This window comes from Aegilops tauschii, chromosome 5 (assembly GCF_002575655.3).
Source record: "Aegilops tauschii subsp. strangulata cultivar AL8/78 chromosome 5, Aet v6.0, whole genome shotgun sequence".
Classification (NCBI taxonomy): Eukaryota; Viridiplantae; Streptophyta; class Magnoliopsida; order Poales; family Poaceae; genus Aegilops; species Aegilops tauschii.
In genome coordinates, this window is record NC_053039.3 from 498,978,646 (window position 1) to 499,000,556 (window position 21,911).

The 21,911-nt window shown below is 48.1% G+C and overlaps 1 long non-coding RNA gene across 1 annotated transcript; it reads right to left on the reverse strand.

Annotated features, from left to right (window-relative positions):
* Positions 1 to 8,080: 8,080 nt before the first annotated feature.
* LOC109771707 (uncharacterized) lies at positions 8,081 to 11,676 on the reverse strand. Its single transcript, XR_005758104.3, has 4 exons — positions 11,100 to 11,676; positions 9,574 to 9,682; positions 8,639 to 8,759; positions 8,081 to 8,527 (listed from the first exon to the last, which is right to left on the reverse strand). It is a non-coding gene; the product is annotated as an uncharacterized lncRNA (long non-coding RNA).
* Between the last annotated feature and the right edge of the window lie 10,235 nt (positions 11,677 to 21,911).

Genomic DNA, 21,911 nt, shown 5'->3' on the forward strand with positions numbered 1-21,911 from the left:
TACCAAACCTGAACGTGTTCCCACCATGCAGGTTTTAGTACTAGTGCTAGTACTTAGGTTATAAAAAGGGGAACTACCTAACCGAAAATTACTCTACCTTCCTCCTCATAAGTCCTCCTTCTTCGTCCGTCCTTGCCATGGCCGGTGTGCAGAGCTCTAGGTCGAGAACTACTCGTAACAAGGGAGCGGCAACCAAGGCTGCGGAAAAAAAGAGGGCTCATCACCATGCAGAGACCTTGAAAGATCTCTCACGGGCAGGCAATGGCTCCCAGGAGCGGCCTAGACGCGGAGGCGAACATGCCGAGCTGGCGACGCTGGAGTCATTATCCCTCGACGGCATGCCCGATCAGGTCAATAAGCACCTCAATAAGCAGAAGGAGTTCATCCATGGCTTGGTGGAGCTGCTGAAGGAGAGCCTCGACGACATGCCCGCTGAGCTCAATGAGCAGGGGGAGTTGACCGCCGGCCTGGTGATGCTGCTGAAGAAGAGCATTGCCTCGGAGAAGAAGGCGATCGACGAAATCCTGCAACTTCAGGAGGACAAGGCGAAGCTCTGCCACGAGCTGGACCTGCTGAAGGACGAGAACACCGGCTGGAAGAAGCTGCATGAGAATAGTAGTTCCTCGCTGAAGATGTTGCAGGCTCTCATCATGGAACGGAAGGAGGAGTTGGCGAAGCTCCGCATCGAGCACCCGGCCGCTGTCAAGGTACGTAATGCGGCCGTGGAACAGATGATGAAGGCTCGCGTCGAGAAATCCCGCGTCATGGACACAATGATGAAGATGGCGGAGGAGACGCGCAAGGAGATGGAGGTCATGGAGGCGATGAAGAAGCAGTTATGACTCCGCGGTCAGCAACCCTTCATGTAGTGAGAGCAGCGCCCTAGACTTGTGTGTGCGTCTTCCTTCTTTTTTTGGGGTGATAATCCTCCTTCTTCTTTTGCTCCTGTGTTTCTTATTTTGCTTCGGGTGTTTAGCCGCACGTGTCACCTTCTCTGCGAGGCATGAATAGAACAATGCTAAAAATGAGATGACTAGCAAATTAGATCATTCTTTATCGCCAATAGAACAATGCCTCTTGCTAGTAATATATAATAAGAGTAGAGAGTAGAGGATATGGCACTGGGCTGCCGTGTTTCATGCTCCTCCGTCGTACTCCAGTGGAAAACTTGAGTATACCGCACGGTTCTTTGCTCCTCCTCAGGTCGTCGGCACATTTATACGAGCAGTCAAATCACAAGGCCCCGCCTTCCAGCAGTATGAGCCATCAAATCACAAAGGCCCTCGCCTCTCGTGAAAAGGACCAAGCTAGACTGCCCCGCCCTCTAGCCTTTTAAAAAATGTATACGTTTGTACAGTAGTAGTATCAATGGATTGCTCCATGGAGCAAAACTAACAAGATGTAATTAAAGAAAAAAAAGGTGGTACATATAGAGAGCGCTCGTCGCCAAATTATGCATATACTATATGACACTACCCACTATGAAGGTACTAGTAACATAGACTAGTAACTAGTCTATGCTACTCTCCACTATGACCAGCCAAAGTCGAGGCGCGGATACCAACGAGGGCCTGGTTGTGTCTATACTTGGACAACTCACCCGACTGCATGCGCACCAGGCAGACGAAGCTCGTGTCGTGTTGGTGCCGTGTGCGGCCCGTACATGAACCAAAACCTCGCGCCTCCATCTTAGCCTCCGCATTTTAAACTTCTCAATCTCAAGGCCAAGGAGCAACATGAAACCTATGATAGAGCCAATCGGATGGTTGAGAACACTACAATTCATAGCTACAGATGCGTGTGTGAGAGAGGACGAGTGTGTGCGTGCACCTCTTCTTAGAGTACAACTGTATGTGGGTGGCATCGACCTAGGGAGCAGTGATGGTGCGTGTGAGAAGTCCCGAGAGATAGGTGTAATGCGTCTGAAAAAAAGACTAGTCTATAGCTCGCCATGAGGCTATTCCTGTCGAACGCCAAGTGTAAGATATGTATCCGATGGTGCCAGTTTTTGCACGTACACAGCAGTAGAAAAAGACTAGTACCATGGCATATGCTACACCACGGCCGAGAAAACGTGCCGACGTTACGCCATCCGGGAATAGTGCCGCACTTCAAAACTAGAACCGTCAATAAATTTGAGCGCGTCTCGTCACATTCCAAATTACTACTACTACCACGCTATATTTAATTGCAAACCTGTTCACACCGATCACAACCTAAACGGTTTCCCACTTAGGAGCGTATTAGTAGTACTCGGTTATAAATACTACTATGCTAAGATGACTGCACATTCCTCCTCAACTCCTCATCCACAAAAAACAATCAAGTCAATCAAGCCATAGCCAGCGTGAGTTCTGGGTCGAGAGATTTCCACCAGGGAGAGGTGAGCATGGAAGAGGAAGCACGAGAGATGTCCCGCCTCACCGCGAAAGCAGCCGACATGTCCAACCGCGCAGCAGTAGCAGCACAGATGTCCCGCCGCGCCGCCTAAGCAGCACGGAGATCCCGCCGCGCCGTCGATGTAGCAGACTGGTCCGGCCACGCCGTGGAAGCAGTAGAGATGTCCCACCGTGCCGCCGAAGCAGCTGGGAGGTCCCGCCGCGCCGCGGCGGCCTTGGAAAATTTCTCGCGGGCAGGCGAGGACTCTTACAGGCGCATGCATGCGATAGTCCATAGCCAGATGGGTCAGATCACCGGCTGGGCGAGGATGCAGGACGAGGCTACCGGCATCAGCCGGCAACTAGGGGAGGGCAATGCGAAGCTCCGAGGCGAGCGCGACCTGCTGAGGGCGAAGATCGCCGGAAGGGCAAAGCAGGAGGAGGAGGCCGCTGCCTTGTTGCAGAGGACGGGCGTCATCATCAAGAAACTTATGGACGAGAATGCCATGCTCCGCATCGAGTGCAACAGGCTGGTGGAGGAATCCATGGATGCTGCCAAGCAGCGTATTAAGGACATGAAACTGATGAAAGAGATCATCGCCCGCCGCGAGAACTAGTCTCCGCGACCTGCAGCGCATAAAGAAAGTAGAGATCAGCGAGCCAGATTGTTGTATGCGTCTTCCTTCTTCTTTTGCCCTTGTGTATTTCGGGCGTAGCCGCATGTTGCTTTTTTAATTATCTTCCTTATTATGTAAGACAATTATTATCCACTCTCGTCGTCCTTATATATATTCATCAGTCTTGCTATAAGTCGCAGTAGATGCTATATAGGTCCGTCGGATCTTACATCAAGATCCGTGCAAAATTTTATTTTCAGATTTTCTTTCTTCTCTCTTAAATCTCAGTCGAGTGAGACATTGCCACGCCATTAAATAGAGGCTCGGGCGCCATTAATGGAGACCTTGGGAGAGAGGTGGACGGCAGATGGAGGTCAAAGGGCTCTCCTCCCGATAAGCACGCGCAGGGGTCTGATCGCACGCCTCCCATACTCAAATAGCTACCCTGCACGGCGCCTCCTAGCTAATAAAAAAGGGGACGCGTGGCGGCACGTAAATGGTAAATAGAACGCCCACGGTTTTAATAATACTTGCGTTTCCGATTGTAATGTGACAACACTTGTTCCAAAATGACTTTGTTGATTGTTAATGTGTGTGCCTTCACAAATCGGACAGCAAAATTACCACAGCATGTTGGTGCCAATGCATGACACCAAGCCAAGTTTCATGATTTTCATGCGTGTTTCAGATTTAATGGAAATTAAAAAACCAAGTTTCTCAATGTTTCCAGCTGAGCCATGACGCCCAGATGTCTGAATTTCATTCCCATTTCTGGCATGGGACCTAGAAATTTACCCGAGGACACACATGTGATTTTTCAACCAGCTTTGGTGCACTGGAGCATGTGCTTGTATTTAAAATTTGAATTATGCACACAAAGGTGACACGTTCCCTCTCAGAACCATGAGCCTTCTTGAGAGAAGCTCCGGTTTGCAAGAAACTTATACCAAAACTTGTTCCTATTCTGCAATTTTTTTACCACAGCATGGTAGTACCATGACATGACACCATGCCAAGTTTCATGATTTTCAGGTGTGTTTTGGATTTACAAGAATTTTAAAACCAAGCTTCTCAATGTTCTCGGCCGAACCACGATGCCAGATGTTTGAATTTCATTACCATTTCTTGCATGGGACCTAGAAATTCACCCGAGGACACACATGTGATTTTTCAGTCAACTTTGGTGCACGGGAGCATGTGCTTGTAGTTCAAATTTGAATTATGCACATTAAATGACCAGAAACTCAATTAATGTACAAAAAAGGCCAAACGAACCCGGAATAATTCCAAAATTTAACAGGGCACTCATATAGTTCTATGTTGCCTCTGTAAAGAAAATCTGGGGGAGACAGCGTATATTGTTTCGCACACAAAGGTATAAAGAAATAAAGAAATAAAGAAATTAGCATACCTATTTAATTCTTGGATTCTTATTATTTATGCCACTAGTTGTGTATCACTACTCAGTTTTGCCATTAGAAGTTACAACTACTCAAAAAATGCCATCGATCCATGAGATGCCTGCTCAAAAATGCAATTAGATATCTAAAAAATGCCATTGTTAAGTTAGATGTTTGCTCAGAAATGCCATTAGACATTGTTATTTTCACGTCAAACCCGTTGACCATGTTACATGAGAAAAATAAGCCGATTCTCACAATGATAAGTTAATGGTGTCCAGCACAACACACCCCTCAAATAAAACTAAGCACCCTGGAATTCTTTGACAAAACTAAGCACCCTGAAATTCTTTGACAACTAAACTGCTGGCTATATGATGTTGGCCATATATATTGTACGTATATAATGTCAAGAAACGAGTGGTAGTACTATACCAACTAAAAGATGAAATGTACGAAAATAACAAGAAGAAACATAACATAGTTCTGCTGGGGGCTCAGCACAACACACCCCTCAAATAAAACTAAGCACACCAGAAATTAAACTAAGCAACTAATCCGGTAGACACTGCATTAGAGCCACCATGAGCAACGACACTGCCACCTTACTCGGAGTCCTCGTCCACGTCCTCGACTTTGTCCTTGTCCCTCTTCCTCTTGGGCGATACTTCTTTGCTTAAACCGCACACTTGGCTCTTGCTCTTCATCCAACCCTTGTAGATATTGAAACAAAGGTAGCCATCCATTGCAGCGTAGTGGATGTGGTCTATATCTAGTACAGTCCACTGCCATGCACGATGAAACGTGTGCGGAGGTTTCTTCAGTTCACCGTACGAAGGATGAACCATGGCTCCTGCCAGGGTCAGCATTGAAGGCTGATCAAGGGAGGGCACCAGCCCTTCCTTCTAGAGGTCGAAGGGGTCGCCTACAGTGAGGCCTATCCGACCCAGGATTTCCTTGTCGTTCCTAAAGTCTATAGTAACAAATTTGACTCGGCCGCCCTTGAGGAACTTCTTAAATTCCTCGCACTCAATGTCGGCATGGCATATGTGGTAGACCAAGCATAAGTCATGCACGCAAACCTGGATCACGGCGGGCTTCTTCTTCTCTGCCTCCTTTAGTTTCTTCTCGCTTCCCAGGACTGTGGTGTACTCAACATCTAGCCCAGCTACCCACTCATCATTTGAGTTTTTGAACATGCGTTTGAAGCAAGCAAGGCATTCTTTCACCGTTGCGGAAGAACGGGTGTAGATGACGTCGAACTCATCGCCGGTGATGGTTCTAACCTTGTACTCACCACCGATCATGAAGATTTGGGACCCCATGCATTTGGGAGGAGGGTTAGGATTAGTGGAACTGCCGTAATGTGAAAGGACGGGACGACTAGGAGCGGTTTATTGATTGTAAAAATGTCGAGTGGGGGGGGGCGTGCGAATGGCAGGGTAGTGGCTTGCCTGGTGGATAAATGGATTCATGCACAGTACTATGGGGGCCCAATTAGATGTCATGTCTACTCGACGCCCAATTAAATGGCTTTCGATGTCATGTCAAGCGTCGGGAAAATTACAGGTGATAGGAAGCTTTCCATTCTCCCATGATACGGGCTTCCGAGAGCCCTTGGATCTGAGATCGAACGGTTGCATGGCGTGATTCAAGACCTATGGGTGAATATCCTATCCTGAAGGGTTATTCTGCAAATTTTCAGCAACTTAGCATGTGACCGTTCGATCTCAGATCCAAGGGCTGCCAGCAGCCCGTATCATGGTTGCGCCTACCACGACCGTCGCCTCGCTCGCGCGGTCGCGCCCTTGGAGATTTAACATGGTGTGTTAGGCTATCTGATGTTGGCATGTCATACATAGTCATCACTTAGTCACTCATACAACAAGGTTAGCTATAAGGTTGGCTATAAGAGTATTTTTTGTTTACTTCTCTCTATCTCTTTCTTCGTAGTATTTATTGCATTTGCCAAGGAGTGACCTCTTCCAATGAAATGGTGCTTAGATGAGGTGCTATGGGCATTAAATGGCTTAGCAACTCAAGTCCCCAATGCATAGGTGCTTAGTGTTTTGTTGCTAAGTTTGCTTCATCTAGGTACACGCGGTTATCACCATTTCTTCCTGGGGTCACCAAACTAGTCTCTCTTTTCTTAATTAACTTGCCACATCAGACTTTATGCCTATGTGGCAGGCTTAGCACCTGTAGGATCAAGTACAATAGTGGGCTATAAGCCCGCTTTACATGGCATTTTTGCATATGTGGGGGAAAGAGGCAAGGAGAAAGTGGAGGAGTGGGCTCTCAAGCAAGAGCCAGCCTCTACATGGTGGAGCATCGGGAGAGGCACCTGTATGGAGGTGGTCAGGAATCGGGAGACTCAAGTCGGTCGTAGCGCCGCAGTTAAAATGATAATGACAAGTCAAATCACCGAGCCCCACCTGTCCAGCAGTAACTCACTGTCAAATCACACAGCCCTACGTTTGCAGCAGCCTACTCCCTCATCTTCTCGCGTCTCTGTCGAACCGACTAGGCGGAACTGCCCCGCCTACCGCGCGGGAAAAGCCCCGCCCTCGACTTTTAAATAGTATAGTATACTAATTTTGTATCCATGGATTGCGCCATGGAGCAAAGCCTCAAGAAAACGGCGGTACACATGTACGGAGTATACAGCACACCCGTCGCGTTCGCGTCGCACCCCAGATGGTCGGTCGGTCTAGCACGCCGCTCTCCGAATGGAACGCGCGTCATATTGCGTTTGCACACACATGTGGGACCGCAATTGAGAACCGACCATAGGCACACTCCCCGACCCCGCAAGTCAAGTGAGTTAATAGAAGTACATACGTTGGTACCTGGACGATCCCTGCAAGACACGGAAGATCAGTTCGTCCATGCATGTGACCAGACTCCAGCAGACACGCCTGGATTGGCTATCGTCTACATATCGTGCAGGCTGTGTTGTACAGGGCTATAGTTCTGGTGAGAAATCTAAAAAAAGGTTTCTTGTCATCTCGCAAAATTAGGTGTCATGTGCTTCGGATCACTGCGAGGGTTAAACAGCGACAACTGAGTTGGGCTAGTCATTGGGGGCACATGCACGAAGACTACTCGGCTGGCTGCCATCTAGGTCAAGCCGGCTATGTTAATTAGGACATCTATCGACGGACCCCTTTTCTACGAGTTTATCTTTAATTTGAGCTTTGATCCTCGTCTAGTTTGTCTGTCAGGATTCATCTTGTCTCCTTTGGGCAGTGAGGTTATGATTTCTTGTCATGTGGCATTTTTTCGTGTTATATGTTATAATCCGGTGCTTCAGATCAAAATGACGACAACTGCGCCTCCGGGGCACGTGCATGAAGACTTCTCGATAGTCATTGCCGAGGTCAAGCCGGCTCCGGCCGGTAGACAAAAGAAAACTAGTACTCCACTATATAGGCAGGCACTACTAGGGAAAAAGGCTACTAGCAACGCGGGTAAAATGGCTACTAGTAGCGCGGGTACTCGCGCTACAGCTGAAAGTTAGTAGTAGCGTGGGTCGAACCTGCGCTACTGCTATTATGAACCGCGCTGCTACTAATGAAATAGTAGTAGCGTGTGTGTAGTCCCAATGCTACTAGTATCCTAAATACTAGTAGCGCGCCATTTTATCCCCACGCCACTACTAACTTATTAGGAATTAAAAAAAAAATCAACCAAATTCATTCTATCACACAGTTGTCGTATCTTCTCTAGTTCCTCATTGTAGCAGCAACTCATGTATAATTTCATTCTATCGCACAGTTACATAAGCAACTACGTTCCTCCTTGTAGCAGCAACTCATGTATAATTCCATTCTATCGCACAGTTACATAAGCAACTACCTAAGTAAGTTGTTATGGCCCGATCTGAAAATTGGACCACTCGTCAATGTGCGGCGCCTGCCCGGCCTGATCTCGCGGCCTACAGCTGCGACGAGACACATTGGATAGCCTCGAAGAGCCACACCTGACTGACGGCAGCCGCCGCCTTGAGTTGCGACGCAGTCACGTCCCTCGCTCTGGCCCTCAGCTCCAACTGGACCGGTCGATGTCGTCCTTGTGCCTCGCCACCAGCGGACGGAGGAAGCCATCGTACATGTGCCCCGCTCCCCGCACTCTGAAACCCAAACATCATTAAGATTCAGATTCATAATTGGCCACATATCGAATCAAGTATATCTGAATGTTGATCATCTCTCGGGCTCGGGGTGTCTGGTCGACTGCTTACCCGTGTGCTGGGGTGACAGAGGTAGAGAACGAGCAGCAGCTTCGCTTCTCTGTACATCGGCAGCCACGGCACCGTCCAGTCCACGAACCTCTCGACGACCGTCATCGTCGCTACCAGAACCCTGCAACATTACAAACAAAGGTTCAGAAACTTCAGATCTTCAGAAGAATGGCACGAAAAAACAATGCGGTACATGTAGATGCCAATGTGCAACATTTTTTCCAGAGATTCTTATTTAACCCGTAGAAGGGGAGCCTTGGCGCAGTGGTAAAGCTGCTGCCTTGTGACCATGAGGTCACGGGTTCAAGTCCTGGAAACAGCCTCTTACAGAAATGTAGGGAAAGGCTGCGTACTATAGACCCAAAGTGGTCGGACCCTTCCCCGGACCCTGCACAAGCGGGAGCTACATGCACCGGGCTGCCCCCCCATTCTTATTTAAGCCGTAATGCACAATTGAAGCTATAAGCTATTTCCTAGTAGTAAAAAGTGCAGAGAATAGTTATATAAGAACGCATATAGATTTGACAAGTGCATAGAAAAACATAAAGCCCAAAAGAAACACAGAATCAGGCAAATCATGCAACCACATAATCAGGTTAACTTCTATTTACTCACAAATCAAATGACATCAAAATCAACATACTGGCATTGGTCCTCGACACAATGGGTGCGGAAGAGGCTGACTGAGATCATAAAAAAATAATATAAGAAGGACCAAGACACTCATATTTCAGTACAGACATATACGAGGACATATCATAAGGCACATACAAAGTAGCAATGAATAGATAAGACATGCTGGATCGGTTTTCCTCAGTTAAATATAGTAACTGTTATGGAAGCAGTCATAGTGTACATTTTACACTAAAGCAATCATTTCTTTCAGCTTGAAACAGAGACACCAAAAAAGGAGGAAGTATCAGGCACACATTTACCTTGTCAGAAATCAGATACTCGGCATGCAAGCAATCTGAACAATTTCCTTATCAATGCCAAGTTCCTGCCCACCAAACTGGTTGCATGGGAAAGCAAAGATCTCAAAACCTGTAGTCCCATAAAATTGTTAGCATAACATATCGTAACTCAAAATCAAGGACTAATCATACGCAGATAGATCATCCCCTGGTCCTTGTACTTCTCGTAAATTCCATGTAACAAAATGCAATTGGTTAGAATCGAACCAAAACCACGCGTGCTGCACGATGGCATCGAAAGCTCACTTAATGGACCACCAAATGTGAAATCCCTATAGACTTGGCTGTAAATCTAATCATTTCTAATTACCTATTTCTAAAGTGCAAGACACAGGACATCCATTATGAATTCAGAAACTATAACATCAGTTTTTTTTTCTTCTGAAGTGCACATCTTTCACTTATTTGCATGTAGCAGCTGCCATGTATCCATTGTGAATTCAGAAACTATAACATCAGTTTGGTTGTTTTTTTGCCATGACGAAAATATTAAATAAGATACAATACACAGCGAAGTGATGAAGTGCCAATTTCTCTCTCCTTCCCCTTCTGCATTTTTATTCTTTTAGATGATGTGATGTACAAATTATCATCAGCCTATATGTACTTACATCTTTATAAATAAATTGTTCTGTTTATGAGTGCAAGCATATTTGATTATTATTGAACTATTATTGCATCTATGCTTAATTGGGAGCATACAACTGTTTAAGTTCTTGCATACTATTCTTAATTGTGGGGTCATATTGTTCTGAACCTTTTATTATGTCCATTTGCTTATGGTGCCTAAATTATTCTCCATATGTCGTAGCAGCAGCAAACATGATTAAGTCAGTGCTGTAAAACAATTACACATGGTGCTAAGTAAGATACCCCAGCTCCAAACCTCTAAAATAGTCATTTCTTCTGTTTGGCACCTAGCAACATAGCTAATGGCTACATTTAGTTTGTCTTCCGCAGGTTTCCACACGCATCCGTATTTTCTCAAGCCAAGTATGCATGTATGTTGGTTAATTAATTGTGTTGTTGCAGTAAACAAGTACTAGCGCCTTTGCTTGTCAATTGTACATACAGAAATCGACCTAACCCTGGCAACCTCGCACAGAATAGCATACGCTGCGTCCATTTCCATGCGATTAGCGGGGCAGGGTGGGTTGTACTGCCCCCATTCAAGCCTGAAACAGATGCCAAACAACTATACGGAGTTGGCGATACACGACCAACCCAGCCTGCGACGAGGCAGGAGCTAGTGATGGCCATATGTCGCCAGCAATTCTACCGCGTGGAGACCCACGAGGCCAGCCGCCCCGATCTGGACGGAGCCCAGGTCTCCAGAGACAACTAACCCTAGCACCCTTTCCCCCACCCCAAATTCCAACTAAAGCGCGGGCGCGAAATCTCTAACCAGACGGGCGCGATTCGAGCCACGGGGGCACAGAATTGGAACCGGAATCGGAGCGCGGGGCAGACGATTGAATTGAATTTACCTGGGCTTGAGGGAGGTGTGGGCGGCGAGGTCGCGGGAGGAGCACTTCCCGGAGGGCCCGAAGATGCGCGTGCCGCCCTGCTCGTTCCCGCCCTTCGCCGGCACCCACGTCGGCCGCGCCGCCGTCGTCATCTCTCTCTCTCCGGCCGGCGGGAGGCAGAACCCTAGCTAGCTAGCCTCTCTTCCTCTTCCTCCTTCAAAGTCCTCGGCCTCCACGGCCTTCTCCAGCTGGAAGCGCAGCACGAGACGCGTAGCTCTCGGCCTGGTCCACCTCCGCGAAGTGCCGGCTCCAGCTGGTCCAGTCCCACGCGCGACGCTGATGCCGCGGGGGAGGAGGCCGCGGTGCAGCGGCATGCCGTAGCGGAGGAGGAGCTGGCGCCGCGGTGGGCGGGCACGTGCGCGGCGGAGGGGGGACCGGGGCGGGCAGCGGCGCGAGACGGGGAGCGGCGGGCGCGCGGCCGCCGGCGTGGCGCACGCGGCGGGGGGCATGGGGGCGGACGGACGGAGGAGAGGAGGTGGAAGGGAGGCCGGCGGCGAGTGGGTTGGGAGAGGAGAGGAGGTTGGGGATCTGGATCGGGCTGCGTGGTTTTTTTTTTTGAGACAGACGGGGGGTGGGTGGTGTGGGACGGTTGGTGGGGTGGGAGTGTGGATCCGGCCGGGGTGGACACACTTAGTAGTAGCGTGGGGGTCTTACCTGCGCTACTACTACTTACTAGTACTTAGTAGTCGCGCCGGTTTTATACCCCTCGCTATTACTATGGCCTATCCCGGGGGCATTGTTGGAGACCATTTAGTAGCAGCGCGGGTTTATACCCCTCGCTACTACTATCAACTTAGTAGTAGCGCGGTTTTTATACCCCTCGCTACTACTAATTAGCAATAGCGCCCATTTTTAAACCGCGCTACTGATAAACTTCTGTGTATAAGGTTTTCCCTAGTAGTGAGGAGCCTTCGCGCTTGCTTGCTAGTGTTGCTCTCTTCACACTGTCTCGTCCTCTCCAGATCTAATCACGACAATGGTGGCCACACTCTCTCACTCTACTCACCGCTGGTCACAGATCCAGCCAGATCCTCTCCGCCGGGGAAGGGGAGAAGGTGCAACGTTCACGCGGTCGTCCTCGGCGACGGCTCTTACCCACTGCCGGCGCGTCCCGATCAGCGTGCCTTGCCGTTCTCTCCCAAGCATCGCTGGCGAGGGAGGGCCTCCCATCCCTTCTTCCTCGCTGCCGTAGTGTGGGCAGATCCGGCCTCCCGCCGCCCACCTAGCGACATCCCGGCGACCCTCAGGTATAACTTCCTTCGAAACCAGCCTTGCTCTACTTCCCGAGCTCCTGACGTCGCTGCATTTGTATCTTTTACTATTTCTCAGGCCCCCTCGTGTAGATAGGATCGATCGGCTGTTCGAAAACCACCTAATTTTTTACTGTTAAGAGGTAAAACTAGTTCATGCACTCGAATCTAGTAGTACTTGGTTCAAACAAGGAAGAAAGGGGGTGGGGGGTGGGGGAAGATTTGTTACCTGAATCTAGGACTTGGTCGAAAGAGGAAATAATGGGGGCGAAAAGTAGCAGAGACTGGCTATCGAACTGGTCTCTAGGTCTAATAGGGAAATAAAGGGAACGCAGTACAAACTCAATATAAACCCGATCTATTGGTTGAAAAAGGAAAGAAAGTGGGGACTGGGGGACAAGTCAACAGAGTAAGTCCAGCACTAGATTTGCTAGCCTCACACAGTATAAGGTGGCTATATACCGAACAAAAATGGGACCAACCCAGATATCCTCTTCTGATGTTTGTTGCCCCGAGCCGCTCTTATGTAATGCCACTGGTAAAATGTAGCAGTCGCACTGTTAAAAGTAAGGACACGTTAAACCAATGTTGTTTTCCATGTAATGCCTCCAGTAATATGAATCAATGGCACTTTTTTTCATGTCCTGCTAAATTTCCCATTAAGATAAGTTGCTTCTTTTCGTTAGAGATGCAACTGTCCTGGTCCGCCTACTCTCCAGGAGCCTCACGACCAACCTTGATGTTGCTCAATTTTATTGCAACTAATGAAGAAGAAGCTCTGTGGGTTTCATTTTCTGATGGAAATGCAACCGGGGCTGGAGCCCTTTTCTTAAAAAAAAGAAGAAGCTGCTAGCTCATGGGACATTGCTTCATTTTAGGTGAACTGCACCAAAAGGTCCCATGAATTGAATCATCCATGTTGGTGACTGGTGTCATCCCTTCTACGATGGCGTTGACTGCAGATATGGTTCCCATCATGAGGTATGTTCCTTTTTGGTCTGACCGTTTGCCAAAGATCCTGCATGTTGACCCTGCTCTTGTGCTACTGTTTTGGCACTGCCATGATAAAGCAGTAATGTTATTATTTTGCACCTTAATCTAGTGGCACTATTAATTTGAGGCTATGTTTTGGCACCGCTAGTGCCACTATTTTTTTATATATCGAAAGAGGGGGTTCCCTCCGATTTCATTAAAGAAACCCAACCATAGAGAACCATTATCCGACAACATCTCAGTGTAAACGATAAGTTATGCAACTACTACTAGAACGTACTGAGTACTAGCAGGAGACAAGTTTGCCACATAAGCTAGGCAGGTAAGGGGACGCAGCACCAGCTCGACCAAGTTTGGATTACAACCCAAATGCTACCACAGAAAAATCAAGGGGAAGATAGGGACTGAAAGAGCCAGCTTCAGCATCCCAGCCTAAGCATCCCCGGCCTTCATCCTTGCGACGCACGGTACACCTCGTTTGCCACCTGCTCGACCCTAGTGTCACTGATAAAATGAAGTAATAATACAGTTAAAACAGAGCGAGTGTCCTCTCTATCATTTCATTTCCAATGTAGATAAAGAAAGTGCTTCTCTTTGTTAATGTATGTTTCATCAACTAGTCCCATTGTTAATGTTTAAGCGTTTCTGCAAACTGGGGTGCTTAATTTTAGTTGATCTGCACAAAAATAGAGATTTGAATGTCTCAAGGCCCCTCCTTGTACTACCGCTGTACACTGATGTTCATCACTGGCAGAAGGTGTATCGGGGAGACTTGGGACGATTTCCAGTATGAGGCGTGGTGTACCGTATGAGGCGTCACAGGGCCCATCTCGCCCTCGCAGCATGGCATACTATGATACTATCGCAATATTTTCTTCTATTTATTTTGCGTGTTTCATCAACTAGTGCCACTATAATGTAATCACGCTTTTTCATTATCTGTGCAAACAGGGTTATTCAGCTGCATTTTGGTGGAACTGCACAAATGTATGGATGGAACCGGCATATATGCAGAGTGCGAGGTGTGCCAAGTAAAAATTACCGACACCAACCATGCTCCATGCACGCATTGGCATCCACCACCACCAGTGGGATGTGTGGCGCTCTCTGTGGACGGATCTTTCTCGGCAGCAAATCCTCTAACCAAATACTAGTAGCTTATATTGGCAGTTTTCTAGGGAGTACTCTTTTCTAAAAGAAGCACCAATCTATTTTTCTTTATTTGTACACAGTGTCACAACTTTGACCCAAAGGTCCAGAGCTATTTAAGGGTGATTGGCGTAGTACTCGAAGATTGATTGTAACCATGATTTTCATTAGCTGTCACACTGATTGTAAGCATGAGCAGGTGGAAGATTAGGTTAGTGTGAAGCTTACCTTAAACCCTACCGTCCTCGAAATCTCCCACTCATTGTCAAACCAAGTAAGGATCTCCTTCAACCTGGCTAACTTTGCCTGGTCGCCGCCGGCGATCTGCCTGATTCGGTGCTAGCTTTGGAAGATGGGAGGAGAGACGGTGGTCTTGCAATAGAGAAGAGGGAGAGGCGAGATGGTGGCTTTGGAATGGAAATGATGGAGAGGAGAGGAGGTGGTTTTGCAATGGAGAAGAGGGAGAGGCGACACGGTGGTTTTGGAATGGAGATGATGGAGAGGAGAGGAGGTGGTTTTGCAATGGAGAAGAGGGAGAGGAGCGTGCGGCAGCGATTTAGGATTGGACGAGAGGGTCGGCGCGCTGTGACTGGATCAAAATCAAAATCAATTTACCCTTCAATTAAGAAAGCGACCCCACATTAACTAGTCTCCCTTTTATTCTGGGTCATAATTGACCATGATTTTTGCAAATAAAATATATGTTATACGTTGCAAAAATAATATAATTTGAAAGTACATTCAGATAGGAACCAAACGATACAATTTTTGGTGACATGCATTCACATTTTGCTTGTCAAATACAGTACGTGGTCAAACTTTGACCCAAAATATGCAAAACAAAAAAATACTTCCAAGACCAGCGCCGCTCTTCTCCTCTTAAACCACCGCCGCTCCTCTCCTGTTCCAATCTAAATCCAGCGCCGCTCCTCTCCTCTTCCATTTCAAAACCACCGCCCCTCCTCTCCTGTTCCAACCCAAAACCAGCGTCGCTCCTCTCCCGTTCTAAACCAAAACCAGCGCTGCTCCTCTCCTCTTCCATTCAAAAACCACCGCCGGCGAGTGAAGGTGATGTGGAGAAGTAGATCGATGGAGGAGTACAACCGATACGTGAGGATCGCAGACGATGACCCTGTGAAGCTAGCTAGGATGTTGGAGATACAGTCTTGGTTTGGCAACAAGGACCAACTAGCGGTGACGGCGACATCCATGGCCAAATATCTGCAATAGAGCGAAAAGGCGGCGATACTCCCGGAGGGAGTCGCACGGGAGTACATAGAGCTGCTCCTCTGGGCCATGGAGCAAACAGATTCACCGAATCCGATCGTGAGGGAGCGGTGGTGGGAGTATCGATCCTAGATGGAGCATCCACCAGAGATTGAAGGATCGAGCATCTACTGGGTGCCGTTTGTGAGGGTGTCATTCTAGAGCGAGCTGGTGGAGTCTTCGTCGACCGAACCCAACTGCAAGTGGAGAAAAATAGTTGGCCCGACGATGCTTCCCCGCCATCCTCTCCCTCGCCATTCACATCGTCTCACGGGGCGGCTGTCTGCCGCCAAGGAATAGGAGGGATTGCCCCCCCAGACCAATAGTCGGGCAGGTTGTGAATTGTCAGGAGGAGCTTAGGGTTGTTAGTATTTGCAGGTTGTGAATTGTGTTTTGTGTTGTGTATTTTGAGAGTACTTTCATATATGAATGTCTTTCGAATTTCAGATTTGCAGTATTGAGCATATGAAGTATTTTATGAATTCTAGAGATCTATTTTTAGGATTTTAAAAAATGTAGTTTCATAGGAGTATAAAAGTGCAGACAATGTGATTCTCAGAGAAGAAACTGCAAGTTTCAGTTTCAGATAAGAAACTCCAAGTTCAGTTTCACATAAGAAACTGCAACTTTGAGAGGCAAAGCATTTATATTAACACGGCCTTTTCAAACAGTGTTAACATCATGCTGGAAATTTTATTCATGGTCGAAACTGGAACTACCAGCCAGTTAACATCATGCTGATCAACATTCATGCATAGCACATACTTATATGATGCACAGTCAAAAAGATATGCTATTTTCAAGATGCCATGTCGAGTGTGCGAAAAACAGAGAAAACGAGGGACGAAGTTTTGGCAAGTGTTGGACGTGGTGTGCGTAGATGACAATTGGGACCCACATGTCAATAAAGGCAGAGGCAAAAATTTTGGAGATATTTTCTCTGCACAGGTGGAATCGAACTCAGGCGGAACAGCTGTCGGGTAGTGTCACTCGGCCACTAGGCTAGTTCAGTTGTTTCGTTACTAATAAGGCACTTCCTCAGGTGGTCGGATCTCCTCCTGCGCCTTTGTGCGCTCGCCGTGACGCCGCTGTCTGCCGTTGTGAACATGCTGAACAAACGAGAGGAATCTGGAGAGGACTGTACATGGAGAGGCGGACAGTCGGGACCCACCAGGTCTATGGCCGTACGCAAGCAAGTGCCTCATCAAAAAAATACTTCCTCCTAATGCTATACTGACGTTGGGGCCCACGGGTTTGTCAACATAGTTACATTTTTTAGGTGCTTCAACGTAGTTACTATAGGAGATAAATTCACAACGAAGCTGGGGAGCTGGCAGGTATCATTTATTATCACTGGGGCAGCAAGTATCAGCTGGGTTTTGGGCTGCCCCGTCTAGGCTTTCTTTTTTAACATGCGCAGCCCACGATCTCGGATGGGAGGTCCATCGGCCTGTTTGTATTTTCTTGAGGGCCGTCATGTATCGACCGGCCTATGGACCTCCCATCCGAGGTTTTATTTTTCCTGAAACATCGGCAGCCCAATTTATGTATTTTTTTGAAGAAAACGCAGAGGTCTGTTCTATTTTTCTATATAAGAATAGGAACGCCCGGTCCAACTTATGTTTCCCTTCTAACTATATTATATATATTTAAATTATTTTATATGTTATTATATATTATTGTTATTGTCATCATATATTTAACAGATACTTACATATGTAAGAAAACAATATCTCACATCTTATTAACTTATAAAAATTATTTCTAACAATAAAATCTTGGATTTTTTTGGCAACAAAAATCCTGGTGATTGTGTACAAAAGCTTGGTAAGATTTAAGGACCAATGTAATAATAAATCACTTATTATTTAAATATATATATATATATATATATATATATATATATATATATATATATATATATATATATATATATATATATATATGTAAATAACAAAATGCTCAGCCCCTGTTTATTTTTTGATAACATTGCTGCGCCCACCCCAACATTATAATTAGAATAAGCCTAGCAAAATCGTGTATTTCGAGAAAGTGCAAATGACTTGTATTTTTTTAGGAAAAACATAAATGGGCTGCATGGACGCTACATTATTTGTTCACCCAGCCCAGCTAATGGACTGTAATTCAAAAAAGAGATCAAATGGACTGTAAATTCTACCCCGCAAAAAAAGACTGTAAATTCTGAAGAAAATGGGTTGAATACGTGCCACATTTTTGGAGGCTGAAATGTGGGCCAATAGGTCGAAGTCAATGCAAGTCGTTGTCAACTTAGTCAACAAATGATTCTGACATCGTTAGCCGTTTGATTTACATCCAATGACCTGCATCCATCTTCAATCTCTCGTCTTCTTCCTCCAGCGCCGCCGGGACCACCTGCTCCCGCCTCCTGCTGCTAGCAGCTCTGCTTAGCACGCTTCATTGTGAAGCGCTACTCCACCGTTGGCCAGGACATCCCTCCACCCCTCCACACCTCCTGTTCTTCTCCACCGACTGCCGAACCACACCGCACCAGAACCAGTTAACCCTCGTACACCTCTCCGTCTGCGACTCTACTCCCGCGTCTTCCCATCTCCGGCTCATTGCTGTCCGGGGCCTCGCCGTCGTCCACCACCTTGGATGCGCTCGGCGTGGAGTGGTCAACATGGTCAATAAACGAGACCATCGGAAGTAGACTATGCATGGAGAGGCTGACAGCTGGGTCCACGGCCGCACGCAAGGAAATGCCTCCTTATTACGCGCAAAATAATGTTTCCTCCACCTGACAGCTGGGCCCACCGAAAGGGCTTCTGTATTTCGCGAAAAACGTTCCCACCGCTGACAGGTCGGACCCACCAGCTATATCTTCGCACACAAGGAAGTGCCTCCTTATTACGCACAAAAAAATGAATACCCCCTGCTAGCTGGGACCCACAATAGTGGGAGGCTGACTTGTGGGCCAACTAAGTTGACGGGGACGGAGGGCTTTGTCAACTTAGTCAATATGAACGATTCTAGCTCCAGTGACCGTACGATGTCCATCCAACGGCCGTAGTGCTTCTTCAACCTCTGGTCTTCTTGCTCCAGCCGCCCAAAGCAGCGTCGGTCGTGCCTCGTGGTCCTGCCTCCCGTGGCCGGCTGCGATGCCGTGGAGGCCTCACCACCCCCTCTACTCCCACCGCTGGCCAGGCCATCCCTCTACTCACCCACACCCCCTGTTATTCTGCGGCGACGGCAGCCTCACACCGCAGCGAACCAGTGAACCCTCATACTCCTCTACGCGTGGGCATCCACTGCCGCGTCTTCCCCGGCTCCGCGTCGTCCCCTTCCTAGGCCTCGCCATCATCCACCGCCCTGGTGCTCTCGGCGTGGCGTGGTCAACGTGGTCAAGGAACGGCTTCCATCGGACGTGGACTGTACGTGGAGAGGCTGACAGCTGGGTCCACGGCCGCAGCAAGGAAGTGCCTCCTTATTACGCGGAAAATAATGATTCCTCCACCTGACAGCAGGGACCCACCGGACGGGCAACCATATTTCGTGAAAAAACGTTTCCCCCTGACTGCTGGGACCTACCAGCGACATCTTCGCACGCAAGGAAGTGCGTCTGGGCAAAAAAACGATTCGCCTCCCTGACTGCTGGGACCCACCAGCTACATCTTCGCACGCAAGGAAGTGCCTGACAGTCGGGACCCACGTGGTCGAAGCGTACGTAGCGTTGTCATTCTGGTTGCGAACGTGTACGTACATACTGGTCGATGTAGAGGCGCGCACGTGTCGTAGTAGAGGGGCGCACGTAGCATGTACACGTACGTACAACGGCCAGGGTGCAAGAAAGTAAATACGACCACGTACGTACATACGGGCAGGGTCTCGAACGCCTACTCGCGCGTACGTACGGCCATGGCTCGTGTAAATGGCTGGGTCGGAACGGAGAAATTGCGTCGTCGTGTTCATTGGGAGGCAACGGAATGCGTCGTGTTCATCGGGAGGCAACGAAACGCGTGGGAGCCAACTGGCTTGAACGAAACAGCCGATGGAAATAAGGCCTGGCGTACCGCAGAACGGAGGAAACGGCCTTGTGTTTGACCGGCCATGTTTGAAACGGGATCATGTTCATCGGGAGGGGTCTGGCATACCGCAAAACGGAGGAAATGGACCTCCTACGGTCGAAATGGGGGTCCTGTTGATCGGGAGGGGTGTGGCGTACCGCAAAACCGAGGAAACGGACTTGTGTTGGAGCGCTACGGTCGAAACGGGGGTCCTGTTCATCGGGAGGGGTGTGGCATACCGCAAAACGGGACTCCACAGGATACTGTCCATCTCCACCGTCGACCCCCTCCAACCTCCACGGGCTACTGTTCATCCACCGTTGACCTCCTCCAGCCTCCACCCGCGACTGTTCATCCACGGGCTCCTGTTCATCCAGCCTCCACCGTGCGCTACTCCACGGGCTACTGTTCAACCAGCCCTCTCCACGGGCTACTGTTCAACCACCCCTCCACCGTCTACTGTTCATCCAGCCCTCCACGGGGTGGTCATGTTCATCCATCCCTCCACGGGGTCCTGTTCATCCAGCCCCAACCGGCTCGATCGATCGGGCTCCTGTTCATCCAGAGGCAACACCACGAGGTCCTGTTCATCCACCCCCACCGGGAACTGTTCATCCAAACCCCCCCAGCAACGCTCACTGTTCATCCAGAGGCAGCATCGATCGGCTTCAGTTAGCAGCAGTAGCAAAGGAATCGCTCGATCGGGTTCAGTTAACAGCCATTGATCGATCGCTCGGGTTCAGTAACGCGTAGCCGACAGTGCAATCGCTCGGGTTCAGTTAGAGCCCAACAGCTCACACCCACGCGCGTGAGTGTACGAGAGAAACGTGCATCGCTCGGCCCCGACCACCCACCATAACCGGGAACACCCCGATATTTTCCTCGCCCTCGCTTCTACCACGGTTTTTTCCGTCATGGACGGCCCAAAGAATGTCATGCAGCTGTGTCTCCGGCCAGCCCAGGACGAAAAGCCCATTTTCTGTCATGATTTTTTGTCATAGAAGTAGGAGCCCACCACATCTATGATGATACCGGGTTTTGTCACAATTATCGTCATAGAAGTGTTATAAGTATGACAGAAAAAAAATTCATTCCGCCCAAAATGTCACGGATGTGTCTTTTTTTTTGTAGTGTGCGTTTTCCATAGCACAAAGGTCTGCGCCGCCATCGCCCGCTGGCCGCCCGGGTGGAGAGAAGTAGAGGCGGCTAGGGTTAGGTGTTCAGTGGGGAAAATCGGGAGTGGATGCAGAAGCGTCCAGGCGCAGGTCGTTCTAGTCTCTCTGGTGGCTGCGTCGTGAACTAGTACTGGATAAGGACGGGAGACTTGATATTGGGCTGTGGGTTGTGGCCCATTACGTAGATTTAGTCCATGTCATATCTCATCGGTTTTGCCGGTCCTTTCGGGTAACTGATGCACATGACCAAACTCCCCGAATTAATTTCGGTTTTTACAATGTGTTGACCGAACTAACAAGCAGAAGTTTCGGTTTGGGTCATTTCGGCTTCGGCTCTGGTTTTTTCGGTTCGGTACTTCGGTCCTCGGTTAATATGCCCACCCCTAATGGTAGGTCCTTCAGAAAAAAACTCATTTTGGGCACTCGAAAATGGAAAATGGTTTTTTCGTCAAAAGAAAATGAAAAATTCCTTAGCCAACATTGTTTGCCATTCCAAGATGCACCCTTGTGCACAATATGAGGTCATTTGAACAAACTATGACATGAATGCTACCATAACATTGATCATTTGGCTTGAAAGCCATTGATCTTCACACATGATAACTCGTTTTTTAGAACACTTTTTAAAAATAATTACCGTATTACAAGTTTATTATTTTTACTGGTAACTTGGCCACATATAATGACACAATGCGAAGGGTTTCCAGTTTTTTGAATTTTTCATGCCCATTTCAAAATGCGGTCAAAACGGCGGGCATGACCGTTCCTCGCTAGTGGTTGAATCTTGATTTTTTTTTGGTTTTTTCTGATTAAATAGATACTTATGTACCTAGAAATGATTTTTGAAAAAATAAAGAGCAAACTATAAGGCAGTTGCAGTTCAAATTTGAACCG